This window comes from Aegilops tauschii, chromosome 6 (assembly GCF_002575655.3).
Source record: "Aegilops tauschii subsp. strangulata cultivar AL8/78 chromosome 6, Aet v6.0, whole genome shotgun sequence".
In the NCBI taxonomy this organism is placed as follows: Eukaryota; Viridiplantae; Streptophyta; class Magnoliopsida; order Poales; family Poaceae; genus Aegilops; species Aegilops tauschii.
The window spans coordinates 424901949-424911703 of NC_053040.3; positions in this window are offsets into that span (position 1 = coordinate 424901949).

Consider the following 9755-nt stretch of genomic DNA (forward strand, 5'->3'; position numbering starts at 1 on the left):
CACTTCTTTCGAGAGAAACTCCTTCTCTAGAAAGTTTCCATTCTTGGCAACAAAGATCTTGCCTTCGGATCTGTGGTAGAAGGTGTACCCAATTGTTTCCTTAGGGTATCCTATGAAGACACACTTCTCCGATTCGGGTTCGAGCTTATGAGGCTGAAGCCTTTGGACATAAGTGTCGCAACCCCGAACTTTAAGAAACGACAGCTTAGGTTTCTTGCCAAACCACAGTTCATATGGTGTGGTCTCAACGGATTTAGACGGTGCCCTATTGAACTTGAATGCATATGTCTTTAATACATAACCCCAAAACAATAGTGGTAAATCGGTAAGAGACATCATAGATCGCACCATATCTAATAAAGTACGGTTACGATGTTCGGACACACCATTACGTTGTGGTGTTCCAGGTGGCGTGAGTTGTGAAACTATTCCACATTGTTTTAAATGAAGGCCAAACTCGTAACTCAAATATTCGGCTCCGTGATCAGATCGTAGAAACTTTATTTTCTTGTGACGATGATTCTCCACTTCACTCTGAAATTCTTTGAACTTCTCAAATGTTTCAGACTTGTGTTTCATTAAGTAGATATACCCATATTTGCTCAAATCATCTGTGAAGGTCAGAAAATAATGATACCTGCCACGTGCCTCAACACTCGTCGGACCGCATACATCGGTATGTATTATTTCCAATAAGTCATTAGCTCGCTCCATTGCTCCGGAGAATGGATTTTTAGTCATCTTGCCCATGAGGCATAGTTCGCAAGTATCAAATGATTCATAATCAAGTGATTCCAAAAGCCCATTCGTATGAAGTTTCTTCATGTGCTTTACACCAATATGACCTAAACGGCAGTGCCACAAATATGTTGCACTATCATTATCAACTTTGCATATTTCAGTATCAATATTATGAATATGTGTATCACCACAATCGAGATTCAACCAAAATAGACCACTCTTCAAGGGTGCATGACCATAAAAGATATTACTCATATAAATAGAACAACCATTATTCTCTGATTTAAATGAATAACCGTCTCGCACTAAACAAGATCCAGATATAATGTTCATGCTCAACGCTGGCAGCAAATTACAATGATTCAGGTCTAAAACTAATCCTGAAGGTAGATGTAGAGGTAGCGTGCCGACGGCGATCACATCGACCTTGGAACCATTCCCGACGCGCATCGTCACCTCGTCCTTAGCCAATCTTCGTTTAATCTGTAGCCCGTGTTTCGAGTTCAAATATGAGCAACCGAACCAGTAACAAACACCCAGGCGCTACTAGGAGCATTATTAAGGTACACATCAATAACATGTATATCAAATATACCTTTGTTCACTTTGCCATCCTTCTTATCCACCAAATACTTAGGGCAGTTCCGCTTCCAGTGACCAGTCCCTTTGCAGCAGAAGCACTCAGTTTCAGGCTTAGGTCCACCTCTGGGCTTCTTCCCGGGAGTGGCAACTTGCTTGCCATTCTTCTTGAAGTTCCCCTTCTTTCCCTTGCCCTTTTTCTTGAAACTAGTGGTCTTGTTAACCATCAACACTTGATGCTCCTTCTTGATTTCTACCTCTGCAGCTTTGAGCACTGCGAAGAGCTAGGGCATTGTCTTGTCCATCCCTTGCATATTATAGTTCATCATGAAGCCTTTGTAGCTTGGTGGCAGTGACTGGAGAACTCTATCAATAACACTATCATCTGGAAGATTAACTCCCAGCTGAGTCAAGTGATTATAATACCCAGACATTTTGAGTATGTGTTCACTGACAAAACTATTCTCCTCCATCTTGCAGCTATAGAACTTGCTGGAGACTTCATATCTCTCAACTCGGGCATTTGCTTCAAATCTTAACTTTAACTCCTGGAACATCTCATATGGTCCATGTCGTTCAAAACGTCTTTGAAGTCCCGATTCTAAGCCGTAAAGCATGGCACACTGAACTATCGAGTAGTCATCAGATCAAGCTTGCCAGACGTTCATAACATCAGCATCTGCTCCTGCAGCAGGCCATTCACCTAGCGGTGCATCAAGGACATAATTCTTCTATGCAGCAATGAGGATAATCCTCAAGTTACGGACCCAGTCCATGTAGTTGCTACCATCATCTTTCAACTTAGCTTTCTCTAGGAATGCATTAAAATTCAAGGGAACGGTAGCACGGGGCATTAATCTACAACATAGATATGCAAAAACTATCGGGACTAAGTTCATGATAAATTAAGTTCAATTTATCAAATTACTTAAGAACTCCCACTTAGATAGACATCCATCAAGTCATCTAAATGATACGCGATCCAAATCAACTAAACCATGTCCGATCATCACATGAGATGGAGTAGTCATCAATGGTGAACATCTCTATGTTGATAATATCTACTATATGATTCACGTTCGACCTTTCGGTCTCCAGTGCTCCGAGGCCATGTCTGTACATGCCAGGCTCGTCAAGTTTAACCCGAGTATTCCGCATGTGCAAAACTGTCTTGCACCCGTTGTATGTGAACGTAGAGTCTATCACACCTGATTATCACGTGGTGTCTCAACACGATGAACTGTCGCAATGGTGCATACTCAGGGAGAACACTTATACCTTGAAATTTTAGTTAAGGGATCATCTGATAATGCTACCGCCGTGCTTAGCAAAATAAGATGCATAAAAGATAAACATCACATGTAATCAAAAATATGTGACATGATATGGCCATCATCATCTTGTGCTTTTGATCTCTATCTCCAAAGTATCGTCATGATCTCCATCGTCACCGACTCGACACCTTGATCTCCATCGTGGCGTTTGATACATCTCCAACGTATCTACTTTTCCTAACGCTTTTACTCTTGTTTTGGACTCTAATTTGCATGATTTGAATGAAACTAGCCCCGGACTGACGTTGTTTTCAGCAGAACTACCATGTGTTGTTTTTGTGCAGAAATAAAAGTTCTCAGAATGGAACGAAACTTTGCGAGGATTGTTTATAGAATAAAAGAGAATTTATGGAGCCAAGAGTCACCTGAGGGGGGCACCTGGGTGGGCACAACCCCTCAGGGCATGCCTGCCCCCCAGGCACGCCCAGGTGGGTTGTCCCCACCTGGTGGCCCCGCAGACCCTAAAACCGACGCTATAAAATCCTATTTTTCCAGAAAAAATCAGGGAGAAAGAATTATTGCGATCCACGAGACGGAGCCGCCGTCACCTCCTGTTCTTCATCGGGAGGCCAGATCTGGAGTCCGTTTGGGGCTCCGGAGAGGGGGATATTCGTTCTTCATCATCACCAACCCTTCTCCATCGCCAATTCCATGATGCTCCCCACCAGGAGTGAGTAATTCCTTCGTAGGCTCGCTGGTCGGTGAGGAGTTGGATGAGATTCATCATTTAATCTAGTTAGTTTTGTTAGGGCCTGATCCCTAGTATCCACTATCTTCTGAGATTGATGTTGCTACACTTTGCCATGCTTAATGCTTGTCACTTTGGGCCTGGGTGCCTTGAATTCAGATCTGAACCGTTTATGTTATCACCATTATATCCATGTTCTAGATCCGATATTGCAAGTTATAGTCACCTACTACGTGTTATGATTCGGCAACCCCGGATTGACTATAGTCGGGACCACTCCCGGTGATGATCGTAGTTTGAGGAGTTCATGTATTCACCGTGTGTAATGCTTTGTTTCGGTTCTCTATTAAAAGGAGGCATTAATATCCCTTAGTATCCAATTGGACCCCGCTGCCACGGGAGGGTAGGACAAAAGATGTCATGCAAGTTATTTCCATAAGCACGTATGACTATTTACGGAATACATGCCTACATTATATTTATGAACTGGAGCTAGTGCCGTATCGCCCTAGGTTATGACTGTCACATAATGAATATCATCCAACAAATTACCGATCCAATGCCTACGAATTTATCTTATATTGTTCTTGCTAAGTTACTACTGCTATCGTTACTGTTGCACTTGCTATAAAACTACTGCTATCACTGTTACCATTACTATTGCTGCTGCTACTATTATCAAAACTATCATACTACTTTGCTACTAATCACTTTGCTGTAGATAATTGATCTCCATGTGTGGTTGAATTGACAACTCAACTGCTAATACTTACAAGTATTCTTTGGCTCCCCTTGTGTCGAATCTATAAATTTGGGTTGAATACTCTACCGTCGAAAACTGTTGCGATCCCCTATACTTGTGGGTTATGAAGACCTTTTTCTGGCGCCGTTGCTGGAGAGCATAGCTATATTTGTTGAGTCACTTGGGATTATTATCAATTTATCACTATGAAGAATCCGAAGGATGCTAAGACTAAGATTTATCCCTCTAAGACGAGGGGAGGTAAGGAACTGCCATCTAGTTCTGCTTTAGATTCACCTTCTGTTATAAGTAAACTTGTAACACCTCCACATGCTATTAATCCTGATATGTCACAAGTTATTGATGATGCTACTTCTACTATGAATGATGCTAGTACCTTGCTTGATGATGATGATGTGCCACTTGGTGATTTTCTTGGTGAACAAATTGCTAGAGTAATACAACATGATGTTGTTGAATCTGATGATGAGCTTGAAACTGAAACTCCTGAAACACCTGCTAGAACTAGCCTTCCTAGATATGAATTGCCTAAGGTACTAGAAGGTTATGTTATGAATGAGGAGACAACTAGAGATATTCTTGCTTGTAAGGATAGAGATGATCTAGAGAAATTATTATGCAAGTATAAAGAAAAATATCTGAATGCTAGAATGCAATATGATCCTAAGTTTGCTACCTCACCTATCTTTATTGATGATAAGGATTATGAATTCTCTGTCGACCCAGAGTTAATTACTTTGGTTGAATCTGATCCTTTCCATGGTTATGAAAATGAAACTGTTGTGGCACATCTTACTAAGTTGAATGACATAGCCACCCTTTTTACTCATGATGAGAAGACTCGTTATTATTTTATTCTCAAATTATTTCCGTTATCATTAAAGGGTGTTGCTAAACCTTGGTACAATACTCTTGCTCCTGGTTGTGTGTGTAGTCCCCAGGATATGATTTATTACTTCTCTGAAAATATTTCCCTGCTCATACGAAACAAGCTACTTTACAGAAAATATTTAACTTTGTGCAAATTAAAGAAGCGAGTCTCCCACAAGCTTGGGGGAGGCTTTGCCAATTACTTAATGCTTTGCCTGATGATCCTCTTAAGAAAAATGAAATACTTGATATCTTCTATAATGGACTAACTGATGCTTCTAGGGACTTCCTAGATAGTTGTGCTGGTTGTGTTTTCACGGAACAAACTGTTGGACAAGCTGAAGAATTATTGAATAATATATTGAAAAATTATGATGATTGGACTCTTCCTGAACCACCGCTTAAACCCACTCCGAAGAAGAGGGGTATATTATATCTCAGTCCTGAAGATATGCAAGAGGCAAAGAAATCTATGAAGGAAAAAGGTATTAAAGCTGAGGATGTTAAAAATTTACCTCCTATTAAAGAAATACATGGGCTTAATACACCACCACTGCTTAAGGTGGTAGAGGTAAATTCTCTAATGAAATTCAATGATAATGACAATCCTCACAATATGCACCCTAGCCAATGCCTTTATGAGTTTGAAAACTACATTAGAAAACAAGATCACTTCAATGCAAATGTTATGAAACAATTGAAATACAATTCTGATATGATTGCTCGCTTGAGTGACTTGTTATTTAGAATCCCAAATGATGTTAGAGGTGTTGGAAAACATGCTTCTATGGTACAAACTTAGTTAGAACAAGTTGCTAAATCTCAAAGAGAATTGCTAGATGAAATGAATAATAATATCAATGATCATGCTGTTAGAGTAATGACTAAAGGAGGTAGTATGACTCAGGAACCACTTTATCCTGAGGGACACCCAAAAAGAATTGAACAAGACTCTCAAAGAGCTAACACTAATGCACGTAGTCCTTCCAAAAAGAAAAATAAAAATGATAGGACTTTGCATGCTTCTAGTGAACCTGAAGTAGAAAAACCTCCTGATAATGATAATGAAACTTCTATCTCTGATGCTGAAACTCAACCTGGCAGTGAACACCCACCTTCTGATAATGAAAAAGATAATGATGAGGTTCATGAAGATACTCAAACAAATAGCAAAGAACCAGACAATGATGTTGAGATAGAACTACCAGTTGATCTTGATAACCCACAACCAAGAACACAAGATATGATAAAAGAGACTTCATTGCTAGAAAACACGGTAAAGAAAGAGAACCGTGGGTTCAAAAACCTATGCCTTTTCCACCTAAGTCAACTAAAAAGAAAGATGATGAAGAATTTGAACGCTTTGCTGAAATGCTGAGGCCAGTCTTTTTGCGTACTCGCTTCACTGATATCTTGAAAATGCTTCCTTATGCAAAGTACATGAAAGACATCATCACCAATAAGAGAAAAATACTGGAAGCTGGAATCTCCACTATGCTTGCTAATTATACTTTTAAAGATGGAGTACCTAAAAAACATGGAGATCCGAGAATACTAACTATACCATGCTCCATCAAAAGAAATTATGTGAAAACTGCTTTATGTGATTTAGGAGCCGGTGTTAGTGTTATCCCTTTCTCTTTATATAAAAGACTTGACTTGAATAAACTCACACCTACTGAAATATCTTTGCAAATGGCTAACAAATCAACTGCCATACCTATCGGTATCTGCGAGGATGTGCCCGTTGTTGTTGCTAATGTTACTATTTTGACTGACTTTGCTATACTTGAGATGCCCGAGGACGACAACATGTTGATTATCCTTGGTAGACCCTTCTTGAATACTGCAGGGGCTGTTATTGATTGCAATAAAAGCAAGGTCACTTTCATACCAATGGTAATGAGCATACGGTGCACTTTCCGAAGAAACAATTCCAAGTGAATGGTATTAATGTTATTGAGAAATCTCCGACAATCACTATTGGAAGTTTTCAAATACCTCTACCTACTGTTAAAAAGAAATATGAAATGCTTATTGTTGGGGACATTCATATCCCCGTTGAGGTAACTTGGTGATTTACGGAAGTTCTTCGGTTTCATGCTAATCGAAAGTGGTTGTTAACAAGACTTGATCAACCTTATTAATGGATCATTTTTTAGAGGTATGAAGTTGATGAATTTAGTAAGCACTACCTTCTGTCCCTACCTTTTGTTTTCCATTTTTATTAGTTAAATAAAATAAAATGCCATGTTTTGTCTGTTTTCTGAATTTCCCGTACAATAAAAAATGACCCAAAAATAAAAGCTCTTAGAATGCTCTAAAATTTAATATGTTTTTTTTCTGAATATTTAAGAATTGTTGGTGCAAATAATATCAGAGGGAGGTGCACCAGGTGGGCACAACCCATCTGGGTGCGCCAAGACCCCCAGGCACGCCCTGGTGGGTTGTGGTCCCTAGGTGGCCCCCCTCACTTATCTCTTTACACCACATCATTACCACCTCCAGAAAAAATCACCATTGCTCTCTCTCTCTCTCGTGTTCTTGCTCTCAGACCCGCGGATTTCGATCTCTTTGTTCGAAGCTTCGTTTCCGAAACTGTTTCAGGGGATTGTTGCTTGGTTTGTGACCCCACCGTTTGTCCAATTAGTTTTTGTTTTAGTGGTTTATATTATGAATAATTAGCTACTCTTGGTGCTGCTGTAGATGAGTTTGCATGTTGAATTCTTAGAGTTCTAAGTGGTTTGAATGCTTGCTATGGCCTCTATGCATCCCTATGAGTAGTTGCTATCAATTTTGTAAAGTTTTGTTGATAAATTTTTGTCACCCAAAAATTTTCAGAAAATTGTATGCGAACATGATGAACCTATTTGGAAGGAGTTCTTCGAGGAGGAGATCCTCGGGGGCATCTTCTAGTGACAACTCCGCTCGTCGGTTTTATGTTGAACCAAGTGAAAGTTCCATTCGAGATGCCGCCACCAAAACATGCCTATGGCCATGCGATGCTTATATGGTGCGTGTGGGCATTAAGGAGGAATTTGAGAAATATGTTCACAATGCCGGTCTCGGTCCCTACATTTCAGATAAGTGTGATCAACACCACACCCTCACTGAATCATTTGTCAAAGAATTTAAATTTCATCCACGTGAGTCTAGGGTGTCGTTTAAACTGTATGGAAATTGTAACGCCCCGGACACACCCGCCGGTGGTTGTTACTCCTGGCGGGATCTAGACTGGCCCCACAGATCAATACTAGTCTTTTCTGCGCACTTTGTCCTCACTCGTGCGCACCCGGGAGCAACTTCCCGGTCAGTCACCCATCCTGAAATTACTCCAAGCTGAGCACGCTTAACTTTGGAGTTCTGTCCGAATGGGCTTCCGGAAAAGAAGGAATTCCTTATTGATATGAGCAGTCTATCATCCCTATTAAGCCAGGCTATCACATACACCCCTACTCAGAGGAACCGACGTCCTCGTCGGGCCACAGGAACGTTCCCTCTTGGCACATACGTCTGTGCATTTAGTCCGGTACATGTGCCATGCCGTGTGCCACGACAGGTCACAAACGTCATGAACAACATGACCGCGCACCTGTCCGCAAACATCCGTGTAACCGCGAGGGTCGGCTCTGATACCAACTTGTAACGCCCACGATGCGGCTATATCTCCCACGTGTCGAGGCACGACTTAGAGGCATAACCGCATAGTGGTTTTGTCGCAAGAAGGGTCATCTTCACACAATCCCATGTAATGAACAAGAATGGGATAAAGAGTTGGCTTACAATCGCCACTTCACACAATACATGAATAAATATCATACATCATCCAAAATACAAACATAAAGACCGGCTACGGCCAAAATCCGGATGAAAATAAGACAACCCCAAATGCTAGATCCCCGATCGTCCCAACTGGGCTCCACTACTGATCATCAGGAAAAGACACATAGTAACGACCATGTTCCTCGTCGAACTCCCACATGAGATCGACCCCATCATCTACACTGGCATCATCGGCACCTGCAACTGTTTTGGTAGAATCTGTGAGTCATGGGGACTCAGCAATCTCACACCCGCGAGATCAAGACTATTTAAGCTTATAGGAAAGGGAGGTGTAATGAGGTGGAGTTGCAGCGGCAGTAAGCATATATGGTGGCTAACTTGCGCAAATGAGAGCGAGAAGAGAAGCAACGGAACGGATGTCATCTAGCAATGACCAAGAAGTGATCCTGAACACCTACTTACGTCATACATAACACAGACCGTGTTCACTTCCCGGACTCCGCCAAGAAGAGACCATCACGGCTACACACGCAGTTGATGTATTTTAATTGGGTCAAGTGACAAGTTCTCTACAACCGGACATTAACAAATTCCCATCTGCCTCATAACCGCGGGCACGGCTTTCGAAAGATAATACCCTGCAGGGGTGTCCCAACTTAGCCCATCATAAGCTCTCACGGTCAACGAAGGATAAACCTTCTCCCAGAAAGACCCGATCAGTCTCAGAATCCCGGTTTACAAGACATTTCGACAATGGTAAAACAAGACCAGCAAAGCCGCCCGAATGTGTCGACAAATCCCGATAGGAGCTGCACATATCTCATTCTCAGGGCACACCGGATGAACACTACGTACAGCTAAAACCAATCCTCGAGTTTCCTCAAGGTGGCGCTGCAAGTGGCTCTAGTTTGGACCAGCGCTCAGAGGAACACTGGCCCGGGGGTTTAAATAAAGATGACCCTCGGGCTCGCGAAAACCCGGGGGAAAAAGACTTAGG